At 44.4% G+C, this 21,435-nt stretch overlaps 1 long non-coding RNA gene across 1 annotated transcript in view; it reads right to left on the reverse strand.

Moving 5' to 3' along the window:
- LOC117345804 overlaps positions 1 to 18,778 on the reverse strand; it is a 29,244-nt gene extending 10,466 nt beyond the window's left edge. Inside the window, exon 1 of the long non-coding RNA XR_004536512.1 lies at positions 18,648 to 18,778. This is a non-coding gene — a long non-coding RNA (uncharacterized LOC117345804). The remainder of the gene's footprint in view (positions 1 to 18,647) is intronic.
- Positions 18,779 to 21,435: the final 2,657 nt, after the last annotated feature.

Genomic DNA, 21,435 nt, shown 5'->3' on the forward strand with positions numbered 1-21,435 from the left:
AATTTAAAAAGACTACTACTATTGGATGATACATTGCCAATTTTTGGAACGTAAAAATTTTTTCGTTTCTCCTTTGTCAGTTTTTTGAAATTTTTCAGTTTTTGCCTCCAAGCTTCTCTATGCTCTGGCATTCCAGATTTTAATCATTGTCTCTCCAATTTAACTTAGTTCCCTTTTTAACATTAAAAGATCTAAATCAAACCACCCATCTAAATCCCTAAATCTCTTTCTTCCTCAGTTTAATAGGGGCCATATCATTTAAAATATAGGTACTAGTATTGATCCATGAATCCATAAATTGCTCAATCTTAATATTATGTTTAGAAACTATATCATAATGGGACCAAAATTCCACAGGGTTAATCAAACCTCTACTAGCGTGCAATTTTTTATTTCTTGCTTTATTATCATTGTTTTTAGATTGAGTTGTTTTTCATTGCCAGTCAAATTCAAAATTACATAATCTATGATCAGACCATAAGGCCCATGTGCCTAAGGCCATGCCCACAGGAGGGGCCTAAGGCTACTGGGCCGAATCCAGTTGGCCCAGGTGCCTCAGGCCCCACCTGTGGGTGGGGTTTGAGCCACCTGGGCCAATCAGGCCAGCCATCTCTCTGGCCAACTTCTACAGGAGGGGGATTTGGGGTGGGGGGTCAAGAGGGGGTCTCACGGGTCAGCGGGGGGGGTGATCGGGGGTTCGTGGGGGCGATCGTGGGAGGGTGTGTGTCGAGGACAGGAGGACCTGGGATCCCTTCTGTCCGTATCTTAGTGAGGGTAGGAGGTTCGCCTGGCCAGGAGGGCTTGGGCTCCCTCTTGCCCCGATCATTATGGGGGGTTGCAACTTGCCGTGGCAGGAGGACTTGGGCTCCCTCTTGCCCCGATCATTGGGGGGGGGTCGCGGCTCACCGGGGCAAGAGGGCTTGGGCTCCCTCTTGCCCCGGTCATTGTGAGGGGAGGCCATGGTTCGCTGGGGCAAGAGGGCTTGGGATCCGATTCTGTAACCGGTGTTGTTTTTGACAGACACCGGTTACAGAATTCAGCTTTTAGGCGAAGGACTGTCTCCACCTTCGCCTAAAAATCCTTGTTTTGGGCGTTTGAGACTTAGGCTTTTTTTAGGTTGATGATATAGTGTAAGTTTAGACATAATGGTAGTCTGGGCATTTAAACAGCTGAATGTAGAGGCAGGCCATTATCAAAAAAACCTCCTTTTGGACGTTTTTTTTTGATAATGGACATTTTCCCTGCTTCTACTTTCAACGTTTAGGGCCTTAGGCCAAAAGGGGACTTAGATGGGTTTTTTTAATTATGCCCCTCCACATGTTGTATGTTTTCTATTTTATACTAGTGTTTAAGCTCGTTACATTAATCGGTGCTAGAAAAGATGTGTAGACTTTTAGCACAATGGAGCGCTGAGGCCATTCTTTCTTTCTTTGCTTCCTTTTACCTCCTCATTGTGCAACAGCAGCATTTCTCTTCCCCCCCCCCCTTCCCCCTTTCCTGGTCTTCCTTCTCCCTCTTTCCCTCTCTCTCCCCAAAAGAGAGCATTCCCCCCGCAGTCTCACACAGCTGTCGGCAGCATTCCCCCCCTCCCCCCCCCCGCGGTCTCACACAGCCATTGGCAGCATTTCTCTTTCTGTTCCCCCCCCCCTTCGCCAACGCAGCATTCACAACTCACTGCTCCTGCTTACTTCAGGCCTTCGTTGCTGCCAGGTCCCACCTACTTTCTGTTTCCACAAAGGCAGGACCCGCAGCGAGGAAAGCCCGAAGCAAACAGGAGCTGTGAGTTGAAGCCTCCCTCTATGCCCTATCTCCCGCCAATGCTGCCCTAGCCAGGAAGCGACTTCAGCCATGTTCCAGGGCTCTAACACTGTGTTTGCCGGCTTCGCTTCTCCTCCCTCCCCCCTCATGGCTTAACTTCCGGTTTTGGAGGAACAGGTTTAAGAAACCGGCAAGCACAGCGAAGTCAGAAGTCAGCTAGCGTCGGAGATCAGGAAATCAGCCAAGGCAGGCACTGCGCATTCATGGGCACGGCACTATGGATCACGGACCCACCAAGTTTGAAGTACGCATGCGCGCCAAGGGTATTAGTATAGAGCAGAGGTCTCAAAGTCCCTCCTTGAGGGCCGCAATCCAGTCGGGTTTTCAGGATTTCCCCAATGAATATGCAGGAGATCTATGTGCATGCACTGTTTTAAATGCATATTCATTGGGGAAATCCTGAAAACCCGACTGGATTGTGGCCCTCAAGGAAGGACTTTGAGACCCCCGGTATAGCAGATGATTGTCTTTTGTAAAGCCGCCTAGTTATAGACGGTTAAGAAATCTTTTAAATAAATAAATAACAGAATCCCAAAGTGCAAGGTTCTAACTATTACCATCTACTACTGTGATATAATTAAGCCCACTGTTAGGGGCATACCTCAGTTTTCAGCAGGCAGTATGATCACAGTGACAGACTGGGATTTCCCGTCATATGTCCAACATTTAAAATATGCATTAATTTATCTCTATTATTTCTTGCCAGCAGATTATCTTGTGGCCAGTGCAAAACTATACAGTTAGCCGCTTGTGTCTAGCCTGGGCCAGGGCAGATGGACCAGTGTCAGAGAGCCTTTGCTTTTATGCTCCTTAGTAATAAATGTGGCGCCCAGGGTACACCTATTCAGAGAAAATTATTTTGGCCTGTCAAGGTTTTAACCTCACTTTGACAAACGACTCATTCGGAAGTGATTTCTAACTGCAAGGGTTATCTGGTCTTGTGTTACACTCTTCCCATTAAAATGCAACATTTCTTTCCAATGCTCCCTCCCTCTAAGGCTGCATTTGTTTTACAAAGTACATAAAACTTATTAACCACCAAATCCTATTTTTAAAAAAACACTAAAAATATGCTATTTAATTGTTAATTTAAAAAAAAAAAAAAAAGTCTTTTGGTCTTTTCTGGAAATTTAGAAGGATTAGAAAGTACTTAATCAATTCTGCCTATTAGTACAATCTTTAGTTTTGTCTCAACTGGACTATTGCAATGTCACCTTTTTTGATTGCAAAATTAAAAAACTACAAACGCTTCAGAATAAAGCCATTAGATTAATCTTCAGATTGAAAAAAAGCAATCCTATAGAAGGGAGAATACTTTATAAATTCTATTTAAAATACAATACACTCCTGATTATATGCACATCTCGTTAAATTTTCTAATAACAAATATTTGAACCTAAAAAACAATGATACTTTTCGGTATCCAGTTATTAGGAACATTAGATACAAGAGAACTTTAAACTCCACAAGGGCATATCAAGCTGCAAAACTGTGGAAAGCATTACCAACTAATATTAACCAACAATCTAATTTTAAATGTTAAAAAAAAAGACCTAAGACCTATCTATTTCAAGATTTTGTTATGAATGATTCCTAAATATTGTTTTTAATTTGTATCACCATAGTTACTCATGTAAACTGCTGTGAATTTCATGGAGGTAATGGTAGTATACAAATAAAGATTGTATTATATTATATTGCATTATATTATATTAATTGAATTGCAAGCTAATTAGAGCCTGTAAGAGAATTTAAGTTTGGAGTAGTGCATTCAATTCTGGTCTCCTTATCTCAAGAAAGATATAGTGGCGCTAGAAAAGGTTCAAAGAAGAGCGATCAAGATGTTAAAGGGAATGGAACTCCTCTCGTATGAGGAAAGACTAAAATAGTTAGGGCCCTTCACTTTGGAATAGAGACGGCTGAAGGGAGATATGATTGAAGTCTACAAAATCCTGAGTGGAGTAGAGCGGGTACAAGTGGATCGATTTTTCACTCTGTCAAAAATTATAAAGATCAAGGGACACTCGATGAAGTTACAGGGAAGTGCTCTTAAAACTAATAGGAGGAAATTTTTTTTCACTCAGAGAATAGTTAAACTCTAGAACGTGTGGCCAGAGGATGTGGTAAGAGCGTATAGCGTAGCTTGTTTTAAGAAAGGTTTGGATAAGTTCCTGGAGGAAAAGTCCATAGTGTGTTATTGAGAAAGACACGGGAGAAGCCACTGCTTGCCCTGTATTGGTAGTATGGACTATTGCTACTCCTTGGGTTTTGGCCAGATATTAGTGACCTGGATTGGCCACCGTGAGAATGGGCTACTGGGCTTGATGGACCATTGCAGGAACTCATGCTCATATTATGTTAGGAGAAGGCATGTCATGTAAAAAGCCATACTGATCTAGCTATGTACATAGAAGTAACAGGAAGCTGAGATAAATGATTATTCCCAAGCGTGATTTACCAGATTGAATGTTAAATATACCTTACAGCAATAAATCAGTTTGGAAATGCGCTAGAGGTGAGGGGGGTGGTAGGTTACGGGTCAGGGAAGGGGGGATAGGGTGCAGAGCCTGGCAGGGAGGGGGGACAGGTTGCAGAGCTTGGCAAGGAGTGTGGGGTTAGGTGCAGAGCCTGGAAAGGAGTGAGGGAGGCTAGGTGCACAATTTGGTTCAGAATGTCTTTTTTTCTTTTTTTCTTCTAAATCTGTATGTGCCCATTGTCCCAGAGTCAGTGTGTTTTATCTTCACCATCACCATCTCTTACAGATGTGTGTCAGAATGAGCACCTTGTTACTATTGTTAAAACCTGGGTCTTAGCATTGTCTCCTATTAAAAGCAGCAGCTGATAACTGAAATCTGCCACGTTCCTCACTTCCATACCTGCAACACTTGCTCAGATCAAACCTAGCCACTGGCAGCCTGCTCCATGGAAAAATGGTAACTTGCTATCCCTGCACTTCTTATCCATACTGCATTATGGGGCTAATTAGGATGATGTTCAATTCATTTCAGTTTGGTTCTGGTAAAAAGTACTTCTGGAAGTAGGATTGGGATTGCAGTTTATTAAATTCTGCTAATTCTTGAATGGTAATACAGGCTTTTGTATATCCTCTTTTTGGTTATTGCAATTCTTTGTTAGTGGGTCTCCCTAAGAAGAATCTATGAACTTTACAAGTACCTGTAGTTCAGAATTTGGCGGCCCAGTTCATTACTGGATGTTTTCTTTTTAATCATATTATGCCATTCCTACAGCAGCTTCACTGGTTACCAATTATTTGTTCATTTTAAAATTATAATGTTGATTTTTTAAAATTTTATCTGCCCACTGCCCACTAGGAGTACATGTTCCCGAGCATTCACTATGCTCGGGTAGTCAGTCTCTTCTTGACATCCCAAGCTTCAAACAAATTAGGCTTTTTTTTTAAGAAAAATGGATTGGGATTTGATATACTGCTTGGACAAGGTGTATTAAGCAGTTTACCAGACCCACACGCAGAGTACATCTATTTAACCATCCAACAATAAAGGCCTGCCATTAGAAAAGATACCTGAACAGAACACTTGCTTTCCAAGCAGGTCAACTGAACGATTGGCTGGGCAACATTATCATGCACTCCTCATCCTAGTTAAGTTTCAGAAAATTAGTATAAACAAACTTGTTTAACCGATTTGTAACCTAAGACCTCTTAAGCCTTATCTCTTCAATGCTCTAACTGAATTGTTTCCCAAGATCTCTTATGCCTTACCGCTGTATCCTGCTTGCCTGTATTTTGATGACTTTACATTGTACCTATATTTGCTGATTGTCCAGCTCTTCTTTGTTGTAAACCGCCTTGAACTACTATGGCTTTGGCGGTATATAAGAATAAAATTATTATTATTATTATTATTGGTCTAACCCAGTAAGGCTATTCTTATGTTCTTAGGTGTGGGATCCAATATAAATTGTATGTCTGAGTCTAAGAAAGGGGCACAGAAACGGTTGGTCATAGGCAAATCGGGGGGTGTTACTTTAAGTTACACATGTAATTATAGAATAAGGGCATCCAGCGCCTAAAGTCAGTTGCAGGTATTTGCGTCACATTTTTACTGGTGCAAATGGCTGTGTCTAATAATAATTGCGGTTCCCAGGCATAAACGCTATTCTATAATCCATGCCTAACTTTAAGCACAGCTCATAGAATAGCACTTTTTTGGATCTGATTTTTGGGGTGCCATATATAGAATTTAGCCTTAAGAGAGTTTTATTTTTGATTGCTTAAATAAGCCAATAATTTTCCAAATAAATCATAAGACTGTGCATGCGGCAACTATTTTTATTTGAAATCATAATTATTAAGAAATAAAATATACAGTAGAGGTACTCAAGGAACTATCCCCCTCCTTTACAAACCACGCTAGCATTTTTAACACCGGCCACGACGGTAACAGCTCAGACGCACATAGGAATTCTGTGAGTATCGGAGCTGTTACCGTGGTGGCTGGCGCTGAGAACGCTAGTGCAGCTTTGTAAAGGAGGGAGGTAAAATGCAAAACACATCACTAAAGAACAATAGATCCATTGAGTTCCTCAAAACAAAATCCTTACATTCAATAAAACACAAAAAGCAACACAAACACACACACACACACCAGCCCTCCCTTTCTATATATTAGAAATCAAGACATAAAATTAACAGGTAAATTCTAAATTCTGGTATGTGCTCTTGGAGTGAGTGCTTGCCAAAATCTGTCCCATATACTCTGAAATACTCCTGGGGGAATTCTGCGCAAAAATTTTGAAAATTCTGCACACAATATTTCAAAATTCTGCAAAGTATATTTGTTGTGTTTTGTGTAGAATTCTCATATCCTAAGGTCTGACATTCCGTCCTGCCTTTTCCTTTCTCAGGCATTAGCCTCTTTATTTCCCTCTCTCCAACTGCAGTTCTGTCACCCTCTAAATCCCAACCCTCTTTCACTTGCACCCTGAATCCCCTTCTTGGCTCCCATAGTCTGGCATCTCTCTCCTTCTCTCTCTCCACTGTTTAAGAATCTCTCTCTCTCTCGCTTTCTCCTCTGGCTAAGAATCTCTTCTTCCTTTTCCATCCCCTTTTTGGTCTTGGTCACTCTCTTTTCCATTCTCTACCATCCCCCACCCTCACTTGTGGGCAGGGCACCATCAGGGCAGTACTACCAGTCCTGCATTCAGGGGCCCGGAGCTGACAGAGGGCCCGGACTCCCCCAGGGTCCTAGCCACAGTTCTTCAACCGCCGATCCGCGGACCGGTGCCGGTCCCAGTGGCGTACCTAGGGGGGGAGGTCCGCCCCAGGTGCATGCCCCAAGGGGGTGCACAGGAGAGAGCTGGACGGGGGACCCACGGAGTTAAATACATCTCGAGCCGCGAGGCTCGTCTTCTGTTCCTACCTGCCCTGCCGCTCACATATAGCCGATCGGAAGTGTTTCCCGATGTCAGCGCTGACATCAGAGGGAGGGCTTAAGCAAAGCCTGCCCTCCAATGTCAGCGCTGACGTCGGAGAATACTTCCGGTCGGCTATTTGTGTGCAGCAGGGCAGGCAGGAAACAGGAGACAAGCCTCTCGGCTCGAGCTCCGTTTTGCTGAGAAAGTTGCAAAGATGGGCTGGGAGGCAAACGCGGAACACAAAAGGGGGGAGGGAGTGCGTTTTGGACACAAGGCATGAACTTGGGAGAGAGGAAGGGAGGGAAAGAGATGCTGAGGTGGAGGATGGAATGAGTTTTTGGACACAGAAGGCATGGACTTGGGAGAGAGGAAGGGAGGGAAAGAGATGCTGAGGTGGGGGAAGAAATGGGTTTTTGGACACAGAAGGAATGGACTTGCGAGAGAGGAAGGCAGGGAAAGAGATGCTGAGGTGGGGGAGGGAATGTGTTTTTGGACACAGAAGGCATGGTCTTGGGAGAGAGGAAGGGAAGGAAAGAAATGGTTGTGTACACGGGGAATGGAAGAAAGGAGAATTTTTGGTCATAGAGAGGGAGTGAGGTACAGATAGTGGCATACCAAGGTGGGGGAGGGTGGGAGGGGCGGTCTGCCCCACCCCGCCCCGGGTTTACGTCCCAAGGGGGTGCACAGCTGGCCACCCTCCAGTGTTCTCCCTAGGCCAGCAAACTGCGGCTCTTTAGCCACTTGAGTGCCACTGCCGCCATCGAGAACAGGCCGGCGCCAAGTTCTCCCTGCTTTTCCCTGTGGGGGCCGACCAACTCTCACCACTCATGTCAATTCTGACATCAGAGAGAATGTTCTGGGCCAGCCAATCGCTGCCTGACTGGCCTAGAACGTCCTCTCCGACTTTAAAATTGATGTCGGGTGGCGAGAGTTGGTTGGCCCTGCGGGGAAGAGAAGCAGGGTGAACTCGGCACCGGCCTGTTCCCGATGGCGGCAGTGGAAGCCTATTCCCCAGTGACAGTGGCAGCATTTTCCCAATGGTGGTGGCATAGGGGAGGGCAGGGAGAAAGAAAGAAAGGGGGGGACAGGATGCCAGAAAGAAAGAAAGGGGGCAGGGTGAAACAAAGAAAAATGAGGCACAGAGAGAGAGAGAAAGACAGACATACAGAACGAAAGAGGGTGTGGAGAGAGAAAGAAAGAAGGGGGCAGGGTGAGAGAGAGAGAAAAACAGACTTACAGAAAGAAAGGGGGTATAGAGAGAGAGAAAAAGAAAGAAGGGGTAGGGTGAAACAAAGAAAAAGTTTGGGGAGGGAATGAGATCTGGAGGAGAGGAAGCATACAGGAGGCTGAAAGAAGGGAAGAAATATTGGATGCACAGTCAGAAGAATAAAGTGCAACCAGAGACTGATGAAATTACCAAAGGTAGGAAAAATGATTTTATTTTCAATTTAGTGATCAAAATGTGTCTGCTTTGAGAATTTATATATGCTATCTATATTTTGCACTATGGCCCCCTTTTACTAAACTGCAATAGCGTTTTTTAGCGCAGGGAGCCTATGAGCGTTCAGTAGCAGCGTGGGGCATTCAGTGCAGCTCCCTGCGCTAAAAACCGCTATCGCTTTTTAGTAAAAAGGGAGGGGGAATATTTGTCTATTTTTGTATAGTTGTTACTGAGGTGACATTGCATAAAGTCTTCTGACTTGACCTCTGTGAAAACCCACGGAATATAAATGATAATTAACATTTTCTCTGCGTACAGCGTGCTTTGTGTTTTTAAAATTTTATTGTTGGTAGATCATTTTGACTTGGCCACAAAGGTAAGGGGGAGGGAGAGAGGGGAGCTGCTGAAAGATATCTAGTAATCCTTGCAGGCTTGACTGTGCAGGGAATTATTTTTGTAAAATCATGTTTTGTTATGTGGCTGGCATTATTTAGACTTTAATTTCTATGAATAAATAGAATGAAAATGATATAAAATTACTTGCTTGTTTTTATGTGCATGCGCTGAAGGAAAGTGGAGAGAGAGTGGGCTTAGGACGCTGAAGGGAAATGGGGAAGAGAGAGTGGGGAGAAGACGCTGATTTATAAATTGACAATTGTACAGAATATTGTTTCTTTTTTATATTCATCCATAGCTGCATGTTAATGATGTGCTCATATGCACTTATTTATCATCATAACATATACATCATCATTAACATGCAGCTGTGGATGTGTAAGGATAGGCTGAGGAGGATGGATGGGAAGGAAGGAAGGTGCACATATCAACATATCATACATTTTTAACATGCATGATGCAGCTATAGGCAAGCTGAGGAGGATGGGATCATACAGATGTGTATGTTCAGATATGCGCTCAGATGTGTAGTTTTTTCTGATATATTTCTTAAGCTTACAGTATTTATAAAAACACATTTAATACTTGTTACAAAAAATATTGTGCAATTGTGATCTACTTCTGGCCTACAAAGGTCAAAAGAAATCCTTAACTGAGATTTTACATTCAAAAGTGAATTATAGCTACTAGCACTATTATTTATTAGTTATTTATTATGCAGATGTTTGTTAGTTTGTTCTTAGTTCAGTATTAGACATATGTTAGTTTAGAATAGATAGGTATAGATTAGTTTAGGTTAGGTTAGGGCCCTGCTGAAAGAGTCTACCTTGACGTGGTTGCAGGCTTACAAATCTTTTGGTCAAAGAGTGCGGCGACAGAGAAAAGTATGTGTGTATTCGGCCCATGGAAGAAGGGAGGTCGGGGGGGAAGGGGTGCTTGGGGGGCCCAATAGGATTGTTCAGTAAGGGGCCCAGAAATTTCTGATAGTGGCCCTGCTTTTGGGTCCAGCATCCATGTCCCCTCACCCCATCTACCATCTCTCACTTGCACCCTGAATCCCTTCTCTGCTCCCCATGATCTGGCATCTCTCTCTCCCTCTCTCTACAGAAGTGATGTGACAGAGGAAAGGCTCTGCCGCGGCTGGCCAAAAGCTACCTGTTTATCGCGCTTCCTCTGCTTGCCAGCTGCCGTTACAGCATCAGGTGAGTGAGTGAGGGGAGTTGTCAACAGCTCTACTGCTTTGGGAACAGAGGGAGGGAGGAGATTTGTGGCTGCCGTGATGCTTAGGGAGCTGGAGGGATGGGGGGAGATTTGTGGCTGCCTCTGGGGCTGGAGGAAGAGAGGAGAGATTATTGGGTCAAGAGCACCACTTTGGATATTGTCTTAGGAGCATGGGAGACAATTTATTTCTTTCAACAATTTTTTTGCCAGTTGGTTGAGAGTACCAGTTATTTGAATATCAGTTAACTGAGATTCTACTGCACTGGGTCCCCTCTGGAATCAAATCCATCCCCATCCATTCCAGCAATTAACTTTTTTTCATCCCCGTCCAACCCCATAAACTTCAGAAGTAATTTTATGTAATTATGCTACTGAATTAGAGGATCTGGTAGAGACCAGTTTACAAGTAAGCAAAGACACTCTATTCATTTGGAAATATTAATTGGGAAGAATACATACTTTGTAAAAGGGTCTCTGCCAGAACCTCAAATGTAAATATAAAATATAAATAGTTCAATTGATGAGGACCCTCAAGCTATGTCAACTGAAGACTTCCTCTGAAGGTGGCCAAAAATCCCTGCTTGGCAGGCAGCAGCAGCAATATCCCTAAGTCAAAGATGCTGGCACCTTAGTGGCTCAAGGATGTTGACAGTGACTGCTATACTTGGTAGAAGGGAGTTCCGGCCACCTTTGGAAGAGGTCCTAAGGTGCTGATGCTTGGGTACCCCACCAGCTAAAGCAAGGGTCAGCAAATGCTTCTACACTGGTGAAATAAAAACAGAATGCATTTCCTTTTTGGTTGAACACAATACAAAGACATCTGCTATATACATGTCCCAAAGCTAACATATTTCACTCAATAAATTCCATTTTTGACTTGGTTGCTTGGAGATTTATTTTTCCATCAAGTTGGTTCCAGTTTCTATTTTTTTCTGCTTTCCTGTCTTCTGTAAATTTTTCTTCAAGTGTTTGCTGTCCAGCATTTCTCCCTCACCCCTCCCTTCTACTGTATAGCATCCTCACTAGAGAGTTGCGCGGGGACAGAAATCCCACCCGTCCCCACCCGTCCCCGCCAAAGTCCCACCCGTCCCCACCTGTCCCCTTGAGGATTCCCACCCGTCCCCACCAGTCCCCGCGAGGAATCCCTCCATCCCCACCCGTCCCCGCGAGGAATCCCTCCATCCCCGCCCGTCCCCGTGAGGAATCCCCTATGTCCCCGCGAGGAATCCCCTACGTCCCCGCCCGTCCCTATAAACTACAGAAATAGTTATTTCATTTAATTATGCTACTGAATTAAAGGCTCTGGTAGAAACCCATTTAAAAATAAGCAAAAAGACTTTATTAATTTGGAAATATTAATTGGGAAGAATATATACTTTGTAAACGGGTTTCTACCAGAGCCTCTAATGTTTATAAATTTTTATCAACACAACTAATACACTACTTTATCCTTAAGCAAAAAAAAAAAAAAGAATTTTTTTCCTACCTTTGTTGCCTGGTTTCTGCTTTCTTCACATTCTCATTCAATTCCTTCCATCCACTGCCTCTCTTCTCTCTGTGTCTTCCATTTGCTCTGTTACTGTGCCTCTCCCTTTCTCCCCCCTCCCAAATTGGTCTGGCACCCATCTTTTTCCCTCCGCTCCCCCCATAGTCTGGCACCTCTGTCTTCTTCCCTGCCAGGGTCTTCTCCCCATTCCCTCTTCCCCATTTCCTTCCAGTGTCCTTCTCCCCCACCATCTTCCCCATGTCCTGTCAGGCAGCATCCTTCTCCCCCCTCTGCCTTCCCCATGTCCTTTCAGCGTCCTTCTCCCCCCTCTGTCTTCCCCATGTCCTTTCAGCGGCCTTCTCCCCCCTCTGTCTTCCCCATGTCCTTTCAGCAGCCTTCTCCCCCCCTGTTTTCCCCATTTCCTTTCAGTGGCCTTCTCCACCCCTGGAGTATTGAAGCTGCTGTAAGAGGTAATTTAGATTCGCGGCTACAGGGCAGGGAGGTTTGTCGGCCGGGCCTGTTGTCGGTCGATCGGGGGACCTGACCGGCTGTGCACATTCTTCGGGGCGGACCGCCCCCTCCCCCCTCTTTCGTTCGCCATTGCCTTCTTCCTACCTGCCCTGCCGCACACAGCCGACCGGAAGTCTTCCTGATGTCAGCGCTGACGTCGGAGGAAGGGAGGGCTTTGCTTAAGCCCTCCCTCCGACGTCAGCGCTGACATCGGGAAGACTTCCGTTCGGCTGTGTGCTGTGACAGTGCAGGTAAGGAGGAGGAGACTACCCTCGCTGCTCGAATGCACTGCGATCCAACCCCGCAGTAACCCCGCGACCCTCGGAGGCGTCCCCACGGGATCCCCGCGACCCTAGGGGGCGTCCCCATGGGATCCCCGCGACACTAGGGGCGTCCCCACAGGATCCCCGTGACCCAAAGGGGGAACCCGCGGGGAACCCGCGGGATTCCCGTCATCCCCGTTCCCATGCAGCTCTCTAATCCTCACTCTCTTCTGCCCCTGAATTCATCTCCCTCTTTTTCCCTTTCCCCACTCCTGTACAGCATTTCTTCCTCTCTCTTCCACCCTATGTGCAATATGTCTTCCTCTCTCTCATTGTCCACAATCTCTCTCCCTCTCATTCTCTCCCTTGCTACAAAGGGAGTGGAAAAAGAGAGAGAGAGAGATCCAGGGAGCATCTCCCTCATCCCCCTCTACAGCCATGTCCAACATTTCTCCCTTTATCATCCCCCAGTTCAGTATCTTTTGCCCCTCCTCACCAGTCCCATACCCAACAATTCTCCTTCTATCACCCCTCTCCAGCAACATATCACATCACTCCCTCCATTCCCTCCACCACTATGCCCAACATTCCTCCTTCTTGCATCCCTTTCCATCTGTCCCACCCTTCTCTCTCCACCACAACATCCAATATTTCTCCCTCCCTCATCTCCAACAATTCTCCTTCTTTCTTCCTTTCTCCGTGTGCACATCTCTATTTCTCCCCTCCTCCATGCAACCCATGTTCAAACATTTTCCCTTCCTCCCCCCCTCCCCAACCTGTGCAGCATCTTTTTCTCTCCCTTCCCACACCCCCAACCCTCAAAGCATCTCTTTCCCTCCCTTCCCACAACTCCTCCCAGCCCATGTAGCATCTCCCTCCCTTTCCACACCATCTCCCCAGTTTGTGCAGGCCTTTGTCTTCAGTCTACCAGCAGCATTCCTTCCTACGTGCTGCTGGCAGTTGACTAATTAGTTTATGCATGCATCTGGGCTCCATGTCCAACGCTGGACAACCTATATAGAATTCAGAGGGAATAATGATACCCATGATATAACGATGTAAAATTTGCTTCAAATAATTCACCTTGTCTGGCTATACTTTAAACACCAGGCACAAAACTCTAAACTGAGTACTTTGTTCAACAGGAAGTCAGCACAGAGGGACAGCACTAGAGACACTCTCCCAATAGCATACCCAGTGAGCAAATTTGGGGTGGGCCTAAGGGGAAAATGAGCAGGAACTAAATTTGCTCTTCATCCCTGCCGCACCTCCCCACCCTCACGGTCCAGAAAAAAATTATAAGCTCGTGAGCTGGCGAGGATCCCCCAACCCTGCCAGCTGAAGATCTCCCTGAAAGCTCTAGAAACTCCTGCATTCAGCTTGGCAGCTTGGCAGCTGTTTCCTTAAGCTGCTGAAGCCAGCACTCCTGTGCATACTCCGTTTTTTGTGAAAACTGAGCAGAATACCTCCGTTAAAATAATATTTCAGGCAAAAAAGGTTGACCACGTTTCACCCCTTTTAAAAAAAGCTCACTGGTTGCTCCCCTTCCTCTGACGCCTTGCTCTCCTACCGCTCCCCCTCTCTGCCCTCTCTTCCCTCCTCCCTTCCCTTGCTCCCCCTCCCCTTCTCTCTATGTCCCCTCACCTGCCTCTTCTTCGAATGCCTATAATTTTTTTGTCCTGTAACTTTACTGTGAATGTCAAATGTAACCCATTCTGAGCTCCCGGGAGAACGGAATAGAAATCTAAATAAATAAATTGAACATAGAATTACGTACAAGATCCTCTTACTAACATTCAAAACTTAATCCTGTAATTTTCCAGAACTGATTAATAGACTTCTTATTCCCTACTTTCCTCTCAGGTCGCTTCACTCGGTCACACAAAATCTTCTTGTCATTCCATCTCTGAGACACATCAACATTATGGACCTCTTTTACTAAGGTGTGCTAACCGATAACACATGCATGTTAGCATTTAGCATACACTAATTTGATTTGCGTGCTTTAATCGGTTAGCACACCTTAGTAAAAGAGGGGGTATGCGTTCTAACATCTTTTTTGGATATCGCCCTTTCTCTCTGGAATTCCACACCAAGTTATTTAAGAGAAGAATCTTCCTTAATTCATTTTAAGTCCAAATTAAAAACTTTCTTGTGTAATGATGCATTTGGAACATAAGCATCCTTCTAAGGATCCATTTCCTTCCCCCCCCCCCTCCTGTTCTTCCCTTTCATGTTCTTTTCTTATAAGATTGTAATTCTACCACTTCTTCCTTTTGTTTCTGTACGTCCAAAATGTTTTGTTGTGTCGTACAATAAGCCCCCTGTGGCATCCGTAACTGTTAATTCTAACTATAATGTATGTATTTTAATTTAATGTACACCGCCTAGAAGTCTGAGTAGGCGGTATAACAAATTTTAAATAAACTTGGCGCATCAGGAAGCAGCTGCCGATTACTGAGCTGAATGCAAGAGTTTCTGACGCTTTCGGGGAGCTCTTCAGTAGGTGGGGCTTGGGGATCCCTGCCAGCTACAGCAGCATTGTGCCTTTGTTGGGTGGGCCTGTGCCCACTCAGGCCCACCTGTGGCTACGCTGCTGTCATAGGGGAAAACACCCTCCAGGGATTCAAGACAAAGTTAGACAAGTTCCTGCTGAACCAGAACGTGCGCAGGTAGGGCTAGTCTCAGTTAGGGCGCTGGTCTTTGACCAGAGGGCCGCTGCGTGAGCGGACTGCTGGGCACGATGGACCACTGGTCTGACCTAGCAGTGGCAATTCTTATGTTCTTATTAATATCTTCTATTAAATCTTTTTTTTTTTAAATTGAGAAATACAACAAACTTTAGGCTCAAACTTAATTCAGAAAAAACAACATTCTTCGTTGCTTCACCACATCCGCTTGACACCAAAATACCACTATGTATCAATAAACTTAGTTACCCTATCCAGCCCACCATAAAGATACTAGGTGTAACTCTGGATCAATGCCTAACCATGAAAGACCAGGTGGACTCCTTAATCAGAAAGGGATTCTTTACTCTCTGGAAACTCAGATCCATTAAAGCTTATTTCGATACATCGGCATTCAGAACCCTGGTCCAATCCCTTGTACTAAGTCTACTTGACTACTGTAACATCGCCTATTTGGCAATTTCCCAAAAGAATATGCGACGTTTACAATTGATGCAAAATGCAGCAGTCAGACTGATCTTTGGGCTAAAGAAATTTGACCACATGACACCCTACTACCGGCAGTTGCGTTGGCTGCCGATGGAGGCACGCGTAAAGTTTAAATTTGCCTGCTTCTGCTTTAAAGCACTACACGGACTTGCCCCTAAATACATAACTGACCTTTTCTCCTTCTCAGCCAACAGACACAAGAGAAGCTCACATTCCAACTTCGTTTCCCCTCCAGTGAGAGGTTGTAAACTGACAAAACACCATGAACACCTTCTCTCACACCAGGCAGCATCATGGGGTAAAGACCTAGAACAATTGCTTTCGCCCACTACTTACGAGGAATTTAGGAAACGTCTAAAAACACACCTGTTCCTAAAACATCTTGACAACTGATCCACTCATCTCTCTCCCCTCAATAGCGATTAACTTGTCCTATTGATCACTTTCTCCTCAACAATGGATTTTCTGTCCTATTAATTTTCTTTCTTCCACCCTCTTAAAGTCAATCAATTTGTACCTTTGCTTAATCTTTTGTAAACCACATAGAACTTTATGGTATTGCGGTATATAAACTGTTATTATTATTATTATTATTTCAACAAACCATACATTGTCTCATTTTCTTATATCTTACTAAACAAATTCAATGTCTAATTTCACACCCCCCCTTCTCCCCATCCCAAACCCACAACCCCATTGCAAGTTATATTTAGCTCTTTGAAGCAGTATACTACTGTATGTAACCTATAGCCACAGTTAGCAATATTTATCATTGTGTTTATATAAAGTCAGCAATGGAAGAAAAACAGCCCTACTAACCATTTGTCTTTACCAACTATCCTCCTTCTCTATTCCCCACAGAATCCTCATGGACACCCCCCCCTCCCCCCCTTTAGCACATAACCGTCTTTGCTGCCGTGTTTTGAGCTATTTGAAGTCTACGGTACATGTGTCTCTTTGGTAGACCTTGTAACAAGGTCCAGTTTACCATGCTGGCCCACACTCCCAGCTTTTGTAAAAGAGGGGATTAATTATTTCAATTGGCTTAATCAAGGCTGATAATTAAAAGTGCCATGAAAAAACCTCAATCTAAAACCAATTTTTTAAAAAATTAATTTGCCCATTAGCACCTAACTTGGTAGGCGTTTATACTGAGGTGCCTACCGGCAAGTAGGCTTCATTAGGTGCAGATTCAGGGTGGAGTTTGGGCATGGATTGACTTAGATGGCAATAGGCACCTACCTTAAGCACACTCATTTAGACCAAGAAAATCCTGGCCTAAACGGCAGTGCGCCTAAGTATTCAACACCTACTGGTGCCAAAGAATGCTTCGGTGCTGCTAGGTGTGATTCTACAAACGGTAAATAGCGGTTGATTGACCTTGTAACAATAATCCAATTTAGACATTACTAACACATGAATCAGACATATCAAATCTTGTCTCTTCTCCAGTGGGCACAGTCAGAGAATACAGAGGAACATAGAAATGTAGAAAAATGACAGTAAAGGCCTTATGGCCTCTCCTGTTGGCCCACTCAACTGGAAAAGTAAAATTGAACAATAGATCTAATCTGAGAAACTCTTAAGAATATTTCAATGTAAGACATTTGTTAAACCTTTGGAGGTAAAATTCATTTATGGCTCTTTAAATTTCCAGCAGTCAACTAGAGTTTTGTGGGCCCAATAAAAGCTACCACAGCCCCACCGACGGGAGCAATAAGATACTTTTTCTTTGCAAACCTAATGAAGCTGTGCACTCGGTAGGCAGATGTTTGTATAACAGACAGTATATTTCTACACATAAGTTCTTTATACTCCCATCACTCTTCACAAATTATAAACAGAGAGTAAGTGACTTGATACTCATGGATAATCATTAGCACACCATTCTGGATGGTTTCCAAGCTACAATTTGCTTTTGTTAGACACTTATGCCAAGCTAAGTATGCAGGTTTCGTGAATGGTTTTATCAATTTTTCATCATAAAAATAATTGCTAAAATAACAATATTTAAGAGTCTGACTCTTCAGAGAGTATGTACTTCTAGTTCAGGAGTGGGCAACCTTTATACGCAGCAGGCTGTAGGAATGTCTGTACTAGAGGTCTGCATGGGAACGGGGATCGCGGGAATCCCGTGGGTTCCGCGGGGGTCCCGTGGGGATTCCCCCTAACCCACGGGACTCCCACGGGGACCCCCCCAATGGCCCACGAGACTCCCAAGGGGATGGAAGGCTTTGGAAGCAGGGTTCATCCATATAATATAATGGACACATCAGCCTTAGTAAAAGAGGGGGTTTATAAGTTAATTACCTGAACAGAAAACAAAAAAGAGTTCCACTAAAGAGATTCCACAAGGAAAACAGCAGCGCAAATACAAAAGAAACTGTGGAATTGATGATCCTGTCAGAAGTAATTGCTGCTTTTTATGGGGACGGGCGGTGATGGAGGTAATTCCTTGCGGGGATGGGTGGGGACGGATAGGATCCTGATAGGGACGGGTGGGGACGGAGAGGATCCTGGCGGGGACGGGTGGGGACTGAGAGGATCCTGGAGGGGATGGGTGGGGACGGAGAGGATCCTGGCGGGGACGGGAGGGGATGGGTGGGATTTTTGTACCCACGCAACTCTCTAGTCTGTACTGTCCTTGGTGGGCCACAATAGTACGTAATGTCAGGCTTGGAAATGTAAAGAGCTCCACAGAACAGAAAACAAGAAACTATTCTGAAAATATGTGAGAAATGCAGTATTTAAAATCTCTAAAACTCTGGTGTTTTCTCTGTTTACTTCCCATGGTCTCGTAGGCCACATAAAATTCAATGTTGGGCCTCAAGTAGCTCACTCCTACTTTTAGTTGATTCATTCATGCACATATAGTTGTCAATCAGTATTGATCTAGAATCAGTAAAAAATATATCTATTAAATCCAGTTCTATTACCATGCGTGTGGGAAAAAGGAATCTGAACTATAGCTGCATGATACAGGGTTTCACATTACGAGTCACTGTCCAGGAAAATGATCTAGGTTTCTTTGTTGAGGATACAATTAAACTCTCAGCTCAGTGTGTGGCCGCATCTAAGAAAGCAAACAGAATATTAGGAATTATAAAGAAAGAAATAGAAAACAAAGATAAAAATGTTATAATGCCTTTGTATCGCTCTTTGGTGCGGCTGCACCTCGAATACTGAAGGGGGCATAATTAAAACATTAAAACGTCCAAAAACCTGCCTAAGTCGGCACTTGGACGTCCTGATAGTAGGGACATCCAAGTACCGATAATCAAAACCAACTTTCTGGACGCGCAGCAGCACTTCTAAGCCACTGTGCGCCCAGAGCTCAAAGGGACATGTTCGGAGGTGTGTTATGGGTGGGAATCAGGCAGGCTTAAACCTGGACGTACTGCAGAGAAAATCAAAGCTTTCCTAGAGGGAACTTAGATGCCGGCAGTTAGAACAGTTTTAGTTGCGTCTAAGTGCCTCAAAGCTGCTCAAACTGACCAGATGACAACTGGAGGGATTAAGGCATGATCCCCCCCTTACTCCCCCAATGGTCACCGACCACCATCCCACCACCCAGAGATGGGGGGGGGGAAACAGCAAATTGAGGACTTACCATCAGCTGATCGGGGCAAAGGAATCCCCATCAGCTGAGCTAGTTTTGGGGATTTCTGCCGGCTCAGCTGATGAGGATTCCCTCTGCAAGGATCACCTGAACTGGCAGGGAGATTCCTCTCTCCCTCCCTCCCTCCCAGGCACTGATCCTCCAGCCTCCACAACAGAGAACCCCAGCACTATACCCCTCCCCCAACATCCCTCGACATCCTTGACAGCACTGACAACACCCCCCACCACCACCACCACATCACCCAACATTACCATATCTTGCGCTGCAAAATTGGCAGGAGGGAAGCCCACTCCCTCCTGCCTACAGGGCCGCATGCTGCAAATGATGGGCCTTCCCCCTCCCAATGCATCTTGGGATGCAGTAGGAGGAGCCTAAGGCCTTGATTGGCTTTTTCATACATATTCATTGTGGATATCCTGAAAACTTGGCCTAAATGTGGACCACAAGAACCAGAATTGAGTAGCCCTGACTTAGAGGCTTTTTTACTAAATTGTATTAGGTGCTAACACATGGCTAATGCAGCTTCAAATGGCATACCACGGCACATGTCAGATACCCTGCAGTAGCTGCCAAACATTTGTGCACTAAGGTCCTGATTCTATAAACAGCATCAAAACTCCCAGGCACCGTTCAACACTGTTGTCAATCAACCCCTATTTACCGTTTGTAGAATCACACCTAGCACCACCGAAGCATTCTTTAGCACCAGTAGGTGTTGAATGCTTAGGCACACTGACGTTTTTTATGCCAGGATTTTCTTGGTCTAAATGAGTGTGCTTAAGGTAGGTGCCTATTGCCATCTAAGTCAATCCATGCCCACACTCCACCCTGAATCTGCACCTAATGAAGCCTACTTGCCGGTAGGCACCTCAGTATAAACGCCTACCAAGTTAGGCGCTTATATGCAAATTAATTTTTTTTTTTTAATTGGTTTTAGTTTGGGGTTTTTTCATGGCACTTTTAATTAACAGCCTTGATTAAGCCAATTAAAATAATTAATCCCCTCTTTTACAAAAGCTGGCAGTGTGGGCCAGCATGGTAAATGCTCCAATGCCCATAGGAATTGAATGGGCGTCGGAGCATTTGCCGCACGGCCCTTAGCTGCATGGTTTTGTAAAAGGGGGCCTAAGGCACCGATCTAGGCACCTAACTATAGGCATCTTTTATAAAATTAAGGCCTATCTGTGTGCTAAAAAAATGTTAAAATTTTGGGGGAGGGAAGATCAGGGAGTGGAGAGTGCACTAACTGGTTAGCACATGGATGGCACGAGAGCCCTTACCATCTACAAAATATCTCCCCCCCCCTTTTTATGAAACCGCGATAGCGGTTATTAGCGCAGGGAGCCACGTTGAATGCTTCTCGCTGCTCCCAATGTTCATAGGAATTCTGTGAGCATCGGGAGCAGTGCAGAGCATTCAGCGCAGCTCCCTGCGCTAATAACCGCTATCGCTGTTTAGTAAAAGGGAGGGGTAGGTGGTGGTAAATTTTTGTAATGGTCATACACGAATGATAACAGTAGCACAGGGCTATTAGTACAGAAAGATATACCAATCAAAAAAATAAGGAAAATTCAAGACTGTCCAATATGTCAATTAAAAATACAAAATAATTGAGAACAAAATTGATATCAAGTGGAATTGTAAGCTAGACATCGAACACCCAAGGCACTGCTCAACATCTTTTTTCGTGTCCTTACCAGGGTGGTGTTCTCATCATTGATCTTAGCAAAAGTGGCTTGTGCAAAAGAATTTTTCCAGGCTCTATATGGTTAATAAAGTGCTGTAAAGGAAACGCACTTATCTTTAATGTCCGTGTTTGAGGTCTAGCTTACAATTCCACTTGACTTCAGTTTTGTTCTCAATTATTTTGTATTAGTACAGAAAGGCCATTTTTTGGCTTTGGTAAAATGGCCTCAGTGTACAGGAAAAACCTGCATAAGGGTATTAAGGCCATTTTTTGCTGCAGCTTAGTAAAAGGACCCTTTAGTTCTTTAGCAAGCATTATAATTTTAGTGTACCTGACATCTATTTGCATGCATCAAAACATTTTTTTTTTTTTTAGTTCAATATCTTTATTGGTATATAGTCAAAAACAGAAGTAA

This window comes from Geotrypetes seraphini, chromosome 11 (genome assembly GCF_902459505.1).
Source record: "Geotrypetes seraphini chromosome 11, aGeoSer1.1, whole genome shotgun sequence".
NCBI classification, from domain to species: domain Eukaryota; kingdom Metazoa; phylum Chordata; class Amphibia; order Gymnophiona; family Dermophiidae; genus Geotrypetes; species Geotrypetes seraphini.